The sequence below is a fragment of the Solanum lycopersicum genome, chromosome 10 (genome assembly GCF_036512215.1).
Source record: "Solanum lycopersicum chromosome 10, SLM_r2.1".
In the NCBI taxonomy this organism is placed as follows: Eukaryota; Viridiplantae; Streptophyta; class Magnoliopsida; order Solanales; family Solanaceae; genus Solanum; species Solanum lycopersicum.
In genome coordinates, this window is record NC_090809.1 from 64,556,314 (window position 1) to 64,568,041 (window position 11,728).

Genomic DNA, 11,728 nt, shown 5'->3' on the forward strand with positions numbered 1-11,728 from the left:
AGGTCGAGAAAATATTGAAAATGAGGCATTAGACACGACAAATACACTTGCAACCTAATTATAACGAGGGTATGAATTTAAATAGGATGATTTTAAAGTCAATGATTGGAATAATAGGTCAATAGATAATTCATCCTTATCTAATTTTTTATCAATATTATCTTATTACTCCTCCATAATCTTATTTTTCGATTCTAATGTCTCCTTTGTTCAGTTATCATATTGTTGTTGTTACTATTATTCTATTCTTCGTTATGTTTTTTTAGTGTCACACCCTTTTTTTTCTCTTAACATATTTTTTATTTTTTGATTTTTATTTTTTGAAAAGAAAAAAAGAGTTTTTCCAATTAAAGTGACATTTTGAAAAGGGATAATTATTATTCAGAGTCGCCACTTGGAATTGAGTTTTGGTGTTCCAAGTCACCTTATTTAAATCCCTAATCAAAAGGAAATTTGACTCTATCTTTTATTGGTCTGCAAACTAGAAATTCGGGTAAGGAATTCTGTTGACCGAGGGAAAGGCGTTAGGCACCCCTCGAATCCCGTGGTTCTAGCACGGTCGCTTTATTAACTTTGATATGACTTGACTTAATTTTGGATATTATATTATTTAAATTTAATAATAAATTTTTATTTTACCCAAATTTATTGTTTAACTTATTTGAAAGTGACTAATTTTGCTTTTATATTTTTTTTATATATTTTTATGTTATTATGGGGATGAATTTATATAGATATTTTATAGTTAAAAAAATATTTAGAGTTCACGTTAATTTAGAATTTCTATTTTTTTTAATTTAAAAATAGAAAGATGAAATTTTATGAGATTTAAATTAGTTTTAAAATCACCAAAATTCTAAATAGATTAGGACTATATTTATTTTTTTAAGAAAGGTTTAATTTTTTTTTTCTTTTAATGCATGTAACAATTTTTTTTAACATTTTGTCTTCTTTTTTTAAAAAGTAAAATAAAATAATTATTTTTAGATTAATTCTTTTCATTTACGTTTGTATATAACTAATTTATTTTTATTTTTTATGTTCCATACTAAAAAAATAATTTTCTGCTACATCCCCTTTTTTATCTTTTTTTTTTTAAGTTTTTAATTTTTTTTTGTCTTTTTACATTTTTTTAGTCTGATTCTCTTTTTTTTAGTTTTTCACGTTTTTTTTTTGCTCTTTTTTTTTTAAAAAAAAATCTGTTTTTGTTTTTTTTGGAAAAAATCTTCTTTTTTTTGTTTCTTATTTTATTTTAGATTTTATATATATATATATATATATATATATATATATATATATTTTCCCTCTGTAAGTCTGTTTCTCTCTCTTTTGTTTTTAATATTTTATTTTATCATTATTTTTATTATATTATTATTTTATAATTTTTGTCTTCTTCTCCTTTTTTTTTTTAAATAATTTTTGTTACTTTTTTTCTTCATTCATTTTTTTTGTTTTTTTTTTATATATTATTTTTTTTCTCATTCTGCTTCTCTTCTGTTTTTTTTTTTTATTTTTATATTTTCTTTTTTTCACCTTTCTTTTCTGTCTTTCTTTCTTTTTTTTCCGTTTTCCTTTTTAAAAAATCTGATATTTTTTCTTTTCTTTTTTTTTCGTTGTTTTTCTTTTCTTTTTATGTTTTAGGCTTTCTTGTTGTTTTTTATTTATTTATTCATTTATTTATTTTGTTCTTTTGTTTTCTTTATACAATTTCTCTTAAAAAAATTATTATAATTATTAATAGTAATTATCACTAATTTATCATGAATCTCTGGATGAAATCTACAATTCTACTTAAATAAAAAAAAATTACTAATTATTTATATATCCTAATCTAACAAGTCTATAATAAATCCAATAAAATCTTCTAAAGTGAAAATAGACGGAAAGATATATTAATATGGTTAAATTCAACAATTCAATATGCGACATAATATTGCAAAATCGATCTAAAAAAAAACATAATAATAATAACAACTTAGCAATAATCAATATAATACATGTGATTTGAAGTATTTCATGCTATTGAAATCAAATTTTCATAGAAATAATATTATTTAGATCATGCAAGAATTTATAATTACCTCGCTGCGAAAATTGATACGACAAAAGCGCGCTGTTATCCACGAATTCAAAATCAAGATCAAATTTCTAACTCTAACCTAATTCTCAAAAGAAGTACCTCGTTTTTTTTTCTTTGTCTTTGCTTGTTTTCTCTGTCTGTATATTTTTGTATTTGTGTATTTTTCTATATCTCTCTGTATTTTTTTTCCTTCTCAACTGAACGTGTTTTTATAATAATTTGGCTGAGAGTTTGATGCTAATTAAATGGATAGTAATAGAGTTGGATTAGGATTTAGTTTGAAATATTGTTGAGGGAATTGGGGTTGAGATAAGGATTTAAAATAAATAGATAATAATAATAGAAAATTAACAAAAAAAAATGTTAAAAAAAATCAAAAGGAACGTCCAAAAGAAGAAAAAAAAATCAAATTAATGGGATGAGATTTTTAGTAAAATAAGTTAGAAAGTTGGGAATAATTAGGATAAGGTAAACAAATTTGAAATCTTTAGGACTCCTCTTTTCTTTTCTTTTTCTATACATTTTCATAATATTTTCTATCTTATTATTATTTTTAAACTAGATAATTAACAAATAACTTAAATTCCAAACTTCTATTTATCAATTTTTTTATTATTAAACTATAATTGATCTTATTAGTTTTATTAATTTACAATTTATTATTATTATTTTATTTTATTTTAAATATAACACTTTTTAAAAAAAAAATAAATTAGTGTTTGACTCTTTATATTTTGGTAAAAAATTAGGTGTTCACATTTAGTACTTTTCATTTGTTTTGAATATATTCTTGATTTTATGTATGTTTTACTTGAATTGAGGATCTATCATAAATAACTTGATCTCTATGTTCAAGTACGTAGAGTAAGGTTGCATATATATGACCAATACATGTTTCATATCTAACTTATGAGATTACACTAAAAGAGTGTTTTGATTGACTTAAAAGTTGGTCACACCTGCTTTTAAATCAGTTTTTGACTTTTGAAAATGTTTGACAAATATAAAAATAACTTAAAATAAGTAAAATAATACGACTTAAAATAAGTCAGGAAGTGTTTGACAAGGTTAAAAATGACTTGAAATGAGTTTACAATGACTTAAAATAAGTCAAAAATCAAAAGTAGGTCTCTCCCTACTTTTTATATTTTGACTTAAAAGTCATTTAAATTCGATTTTTTATTTTTAACTTAAAAAACTTTTTTTTTAGCCAATTCAAACGAACTCTAAATATGTTAATAGTAAAACTTACTGAAGGCTAATTAAGAATAAGATCTATTAAATAATATATATATATATATATATATATATATATATATATATATATATATATATCGCATACTCAGAACAAAACAATGACGCATAGCTCATCATAGACTTAGCCTATTTAATTTAATTATTAATTATGTCACAATTTATTTATATTTCCTATTGCTAACACGTCCAAACACTAACTTAACTGTTCCAATTGTCACCCTTAATTTAAAAATCATCTCATAATTACAATAATTTCTTGATTGAATATTGTTCCCTTGACAAAAGACAAGTATCATAAATAAGTATACCAATTGTTATTCCTAGTCGTCCATGACCTGGTCTCACTATATATATATATAACCACCAAATAATGTATATATATAATGAGATGGATAAAATAAAATAAAAATTTTTGACAAGAACTATTAATTCTTCCTCTAATAAGCCTGATACGAAACAAGTGCGACCAATTGAAATTTTAAAATATCAAATATCAAGCAAAAAAATATGAAATAAAAAAATACAATATTATTAACACCAGCAATGAAGGATCCCACATGCATGGTCTGTTGATGACAACATTAAATTTGTTTTAGAAATTGAATAGTGTTCTCAGCAGTCGCTTTTAAAGTTCCTCAATTCAGTTGGTGGGATAATGACAGTAATTAGAAATATGTCATTCATTATCATATATATATATATCAGCCATGCCTATAATATTTTTTAATATCAAAATTGTTTTGATAGAAACAATTTGTTGACTGATGGATTGCTTGCCTTATTACATGGTCTTGGACATATCTTTTTATCTTATGATTGGACTTTTAGAGTTACGTTATTTCTAAATTGCATTTTTTATCAATCGTGATGTGAATAATCATATGCATTATCTCAAATAAACATGTTGAAGACACTTTTTAAAATTGCATATGAACTTTAAAGTCAGCAATAGATCTTGCAAAAGTTTTTTTACAGTATAAAATTTTTTGATTAACAGACTTCAAGCATAGCATAAAAAGCACATATAGGTTATATATCATACGCAGGGGTGAATCTGACTTACAACTTATGGCTTCACTTGAGCCCAACAACATTTGTCCAGATTCAATTTATTTAAGAAATTGCTAAATATCTATAAACATTTAACAGTGAAATCAATTATTATTATTATTATTAATAAAGAATGAAGCAACAAAGTCTCCTTTTATATTGTAATCCATTAATGTTACCACACCAAAATATGTGGTGCACTGGATAAGGTTGCTCCTTCCTTTACCAGAGATTTCGAGTTTGAGTCCTGACTATGAAAAAGTCTATGATTCCTAATCCCCTGGGCCACAGAACTGAAAATCCCATCAAATGGGAAAATTATATGAAATGGCAAACATTCATAACTAATTATATATTAGGGATATAGTTTAATTTATTTACATTATATAATTATAGTTTATTTTATTTTGCTATAATTAATGGGGGCCCACAACTTATTATGTAACCAATTGTATAAAAACCTTATTTTCTAATTTTGTATATAATTATACACAATCTAATTTTCTCTCTCCTATTCACAATCTAATTTTGTATATAATTATACACAATCTAACTCAAGAATTTGGGGTTAATGTAGGGTCCTTGGGAAAATCAAAACAACTTATACAAGAACAAACCATGGAAGAGCTGAGATCAAAGAAAAAAAACGACCCTATGGCAGTTCAACAAGTTATTAAAAATGTCAAAGCTAGAGGCATTAAAATTGTATAAGGTACAAGAAAGAGGAAAGCTGTACTATTTGAATCAGAGAAAAATGATTGTGAAGTCGGATCTGAAGAACTTCATAATCATGAGGTAGTGTCTTAAAACACAAACTTAGATACAATTTTTTTGTTAATTAGTTGTCAATATACAAAACCATTAAATTAAGTATTGTATATAGTATATTCCACGTGAGTAATTGTATATAGTATATTGCATGTTTATGTTATTTTTGGTTTTTGTATATATATACAAAATAGTAATTGGACTTAGTTATACAGATGGAAAATTTGAATATATGATTAGAATTTGTATATTCTATTAGTTATATACAAATTTTTGAAGTTAGTATATATTAAGTTTACATACATATACAAAAATTGATATGTACATGTCTGTTTTAATAGCTGGTAGTAGGGATTGTATATAGATGGGAAAATATCATATGTGATTATAATTTTGTATATTGTAGTAGTTATATATAAATTATCGAATATAATGTATTGAATATGTATATACAATTAATAAAAACATTGAATAAGTGTTAGTATATACTATATACAATTAAAAACCTGAATAACATATATCTCTTGTTAAACAAATTCGTAAAATACATTTTTATACATGTATATATTTATTCAATAAGATTGTATATGTATATTTATTGCAATCTAATTGGATGTGCATATACAATAAAAGACATTGAATACGTGTTGATATATACTATATACAAAAAAGGTAAGTTCATATATATAAACAGAAAATAATCTGTGAATGACTTTTTTTTTTATTTTTTTTGTATGTATAGGTAGGTATGTATATACAGAAATTAATTTGTACATAACTTATTATAAACAGATTTTTTTTTTGAATTTGAACGTATGCCTTGAAAATAAGGACGTTCCCCTAAAATTGTGGCATTATCTTGATTTATTATTACCATATTTAATGCTTCAGTTACAAACAACTTTTTAAAATAGAATTGTATAAATAATAAAAAAAAATGTATATACAAAATTAAAGACACCTTTAATAACTTAACTATACCCATATTATGTAATTAGGTAAACTATACCCATATAATGTTATTTAATCTAATAAGTTTGCCATATATGAAATTTTCCCTCAAATCAAATTAGGCTATTAAGTTGTAGAAAGCCCAACTCAAGCATGATCCTATACTGTGTTGCTTTCACATGGTAAGCAACTCCATCCATATATTCATATGTTGTGTATCAATTGATACCCGTAACCAATATTTATACCAAATTAATGATCGCAAAATACATAGAAATCATTCATATATGTATTCATCACTTGATCATATTTATTCTAACTTTAGTTTTTCACTGCTTGTTGATACTACATTCTTTCATTGATCCCTAAAAAATGTTGTTCATCTCTTGAGCAAGTTAAAGAATGTTTGGGTGGGCTCAAACTATTTCAGCCATTGGGCTTAGTCCACGGCCCATTGAAAACAGTTGTGAATAACTCAGTTCTAATGAATCTTGGCAATTGGCATGTTGCGTTTTGGAAAACTACGTAATACACAAACATTCCTACCATATCACTAATTTACGATTTCATATATGTTACCAGATACACTGTAACAAGGAAAGAGTCAAGCGAGAGCAATAAGGAGACGAGCTACATAGACGTCTATGTATATTAGATACATCTGAATCACACTAGATTCACACTATATATATATATTTGGTGTGATTCACATGTATCTGGGACATCATGAATGCGAGCGAGACATGAAAGTGGCGAGCGAGATAGGAGGAAGGAGAGTGAGATTATCTATGTATAATCTTGAACAATTTACACCTAATTTTAACCTCATGTATCCCGAGATACATAAATAAAGACATATATCAAAATTTTGGACTTTAGACTTTTTTTACATATATAATAATATTATTATTATCATTACTGCTACGACTTTAGACTGAGATATGTGAAAAGAGCTAAATCCTCTCTCTTTACCTAACACCCAAAGGCGCACATTGTTTTATCCTTAATGGCATTAGGAGTAAGACAGACATCTTGATTCCTACTTTGAAGCTAACTCTTTTTTAATCATAAAAAAAGAAATTTATTAATTAGTGATGCAAGTTATGATTTCATCTCAAGTGGAGTCTATCTTAATTATTTAGTCTAACAAGCAGCAAAATCAAATTAGATGTCTAACAAAAAGTCATATGCAAGTATTTAATTTAATAAATTCGTAGATATATAGTAATATAAATATAATACTATTACGAGTATAGGCTATGATCGACCTTGTCAATAGTTTTTTAACTTCAATCTACTAGCAATAAACTTATTATAGAAGTTGTGGACTAAAACCTAAGGTTTTGAAAATATTGATTGAATACAAATGTTGGATAGAATAAGTTCTTAATTAATTACGAAGACATTTTAGTTTTTAATTAGCAAATATTATTAACGAATCAGAAGAGAGTTGGTGGCAAGTTACATTTAAATAGTGAAAAATTAGTTAGAATTATATTAACCCCTAATTATTAGTTAAAATATAGAGACTTCGCCATGGGTACACAACTCTCCTAATTACTTAGTATATGATTAAATTTCTATTTAACGTAGTTTTCAAATATACAGATTTCATTTAAAATGATATAGATCTTATTAAAAAATTAACTCTATATAACGAAATAAATATTTATACATATCAACTAAGTTTTAAAATATAGATATAAAATCTAAGTCAAAATTAATTACTTACTTTAGATGAACCATAATATAAATTATTTTAAGCCACAAAAGCCTAGCCTAACTACGACAGATTATATATAGTAGTATCATAGGAAAACCGTGGATACTAATTAAAGCATTATAAAATGCAGAATCCCATAGTTTATTTAGGACCAATAGATGTTAAATGAAAATACCTACCAAACTGAAATATTTTAATAACTAAAAATTTGTTGAAGTCAGATCAATAGAAATAATTATAAATTGAAATTTGGTGAAATGTAAAAGTAAGGTAGTTTAAATGTAGCTTTCACGTGTGGAAGTTTTTTGCTTAGAAGATTCCTTATACTATATTTCCTAATTATCATTTACAGCTAAGACTATCCTATCCAATAAATCACACCTTACTACTCTCTCTATATATATATTCCCCCTTTCAAAAAGTCACTCAAAAAACAATTTCTTCTAAACTTTGCAAACAAAAATAAATAAAGAAAATGGAGGGGTTGATACCATTGGTTTACAAAGCAATAGTTGAGTACAAAAATGGTATGTCTGAATCTCCTTCGACTTGTTATATAAAACTTCGAGGTGATTCAGGACGTTATGAAACGTCTGATTTACAAATTTTTGCTGATACTATGTTTTCGACGACTTCATCATCACCTTCTGCCAGAATGGTGTCGAGTGGAGTTCAGTCACCTGCGTCTAGGTGCCACCATCGAATTTCTTCTCGTGTTATGAAGTGATTGATGATCTTGAAGTTGAAGTTAAAGTTCAACATATAATAACTTTTGCTCTATAGCAAAAAGGACGTCAGACTTGTTTGGCATTAAAGCATAATTGTTGTTACGTTGTGATATAAGCTTCTTCTTAATTTTCTACTACTAGGGAGTATTTCTTTTTTCTTTTGTTTGATGGTTTTTAGTGAACCAAAGGGACTTCAGACTTTTACTTACTTTGATGGTTTCTTGTTTGAGGATAACCAAAGGCAGTTCTCAAACTTTTGCTTTTCTCTGTGTAATAAAAAATTGTATGTATATATTGGTTTATTTTGTGTATGCAGGATATAGTGTCATAATTATTTTATTTTTATACGCGTCTTTCAAAAAATATTCCTTAATGTATTATTTATCTCTTTATGATATAATATAATTTTATTACTGAATCTTGAATATACGCAATAAATCTATAAGTGTGTGACTATTTATAAAATTCTCATCTAGATAGTCTTTTTAATGTAGAAAGAAAGAAAGAAAAAGAGAAATTGAAACAAACGATAAAAAGTATTATGGCCCATGCAGGTCTCGAACCTGCGACCTTCGCGTTATTAGCACGACGCTCTAACCAACTGAGCTAATGGGCCACATTGTTTAAATTGTCTTCATTATTTTATACATATAAAAACAATTATAAGTTTTAAAATATACAAGTTAATAGAGGAAGATTTCGTTATTTGAGTCACAAACAAACAGGAATCTTTAACCAGACTAAGTAATTATATAAAGTAAATTATCAAAATAATATATTTTTGTAGAAATTTATAAAATTAATATAAACGCATTTCATAGTAATGTTTTAGGTTATATTTCGTTTTTTAAAACTAACAGCAATAGGTTAATATACTTTAGAGTAACATTTTACTCCTAAAACATTTTTTTGAGTAATGTTTTACTCCTAAAACGTTATTATGAATAACACTTTAGGAGTAAAACGTTACTGTGAGTTCTTCGTACTTTCTCAATATAATGCTGTCAACTTTTTAAATTAAAATATACCCAAAAACGTTTGTGTAATACTTTTATACTAGTTTTATAAAATTTTAGAAAAAAAATGTTATTTTGATGAATTGCTTTATATAATGGCTTAGTTTGGTTAAAACCTCAACAAACACTAACCAAATAATATGAATCGGCTTTGACCAAGTGTCATTCAGCCAGTTATAATGACCAAAGGGAAGTTCTTCGTACTTCCTCAGATGAAATGATAACTATATGGTAAAGAAATTCGCTTTGCATAGTAAAAAACCAACTTTTGCTGTTGAGAAAAGTTATCAACAGCCATTGCTGATTTGGGGAAGAAGAAACATAAGTCTCTTTTCACTTTGGTTTAACATTGTCTTATGTAAGTTTTTCATTAGTTTGGGGCTGCAAGTTTACCCTTTCACGCGCTTTTCTAGTGTAAAATTACAATTACTGTGATAAAACTAGCTTGTTTAGTGTGAGTTAGTTATCAATTTGTTAGTTAGTTAGTTAGTCAACTCAACTTTCAAGTAGTTAGTTATAGTTAGTTATAATTCACATGGGTAGTTAGTTATAGATCACATGTTTTGTATTTCTGTTTTTGTTGATTAGTTACTACTCATTGATGTGTATATATACACATCTAATGTACTGCTTTACGTATGCATTCAATACAGAAAATTCCCTCTTCTTCCTTCATGCTATCAGAAGCTCTACCTCCATTAATGGAGGAATGAGATTAGCTTCCAGCTTCCAGCTTGAATTGCTGGCTTCATCATCTTGTATTTATGATTTCATCATGGTATCAAAGCAAGGTTACTCATACTAGATTTCTTTTTCGATCTAATTGATTAATCGACCCACTGATCATACTTGTTTGTTCTTCTCTTCTGTTCTCTTTTTGTTTTTTTTTTGTGTTCTCTGTTTTTGTTTGATTTGGTTAGTTACTTGTTGTTGATTCATAGATTTTCCATTTGTTGAATATCAATTCATTCTTCATGGGTGATACTTCAACTGATGTGAATGCTAGTAACTCCTTAAAACGACCAGATTTTAACAGCCCTTTCTATCTGCATCCTTCTGAAAATGCTACTTCTACCTTGGTTCCTATGGTGTTTGATGGGACCAGTTACAGATCATGGAGAAGAGCAGCCCTTAGAGCATTGTCCGTTAAGAATAAAACTGGATTCATCAATGGTAAAATTGTGAAACCAAGCTTTACAGATCCATCATTCATGCAGTGGGAGAGGTGTGATGATATGGTGACATCTTGGGTTCTAAACTCCCTCTCCCCAGAGCTACGAGATAGTCTGCAATATGTGAACAATGCTAAGGAATTGTGGGAGGAATTGGAGGATAGATATGATCAGACTAATGGCTGTAAGCTATATCAGTTGCAGAAGGAGATAAATGATTTGATACAAGGCAGTCTAGACATCACAGGTTATTATACAAAGATGAAGAAATTGTGGGAGGAAATGAGTGCAATTGATGTGAATTCACAATGTAGTTGTGTGTGTACTTGTGGAGGAAAGGTAAAACTGTATAAAGCTGAACAGGACAGAAGACTTATACACTTCTTGATGGGCTTAAATGAGATGTACACTGCTGTGCGAGGGAACATCCTCATGATGGCTACTTTGCCTACAATGGCACAGGTATTTGCTATCCTGTCACAGGAAGAGAGGCAGAGAGAAATGAAGCCTTCAAATCATATGGTTTTGGAGTCCACTTCACTTAATGCATCTATGTTGTCTCAAAGTAATTCAACAAATTCTAGTTCTTATAAAGGAGGCATAGGTAGGGGAAATGGAAGTTACAACAACACTGGCAGTTTTAACAATAACAATGCTGGAAATTTCAACAACACTAATGCCTATAGGGGAAACTCTAATGCTGGTAACAGATCAAATATGTTTTGTGAGTATTGTAAACGAACTGGACATGTCAAAGATAGATGTTACAAACTTCATGGCTATCCAACCAACACAAAAAATTCAAGAGGAAGAGGAAGAGGAAGAGGATCTGCAGCAAATGTACATACCTCTGAGGGTGATAGTTACAAGTGTGAAGAGAGTTTTAAGCAGGGAAAACAAATGCCAGTGAATCTATCAAAGAGTCAATATGAGCAATTGCTCAACTTGCTTGGAAATGAGTCTGAATATTCAAACAATGTGTC

General features: G+C 27.3%; 1 non-coding gene across 1 annotated transcript; it reads right to left on the reverse strand.

Moving 5' to 3' along the window:
* Nucleotides 1–9,099: 9,099 nt before the first annotated feature.
* TRNAI-AAU (transfer RNA isoleucine (anticodon AAU)) lies at nt 9,100–9,173 on the reverse strand. The gene has a single exon. It is a non-coding gene; the product is annotated as a tRNA-Ile (tRNA).
* Nucleotides 9,174–11,728: the final 2,555 nt, after the last annotated feature.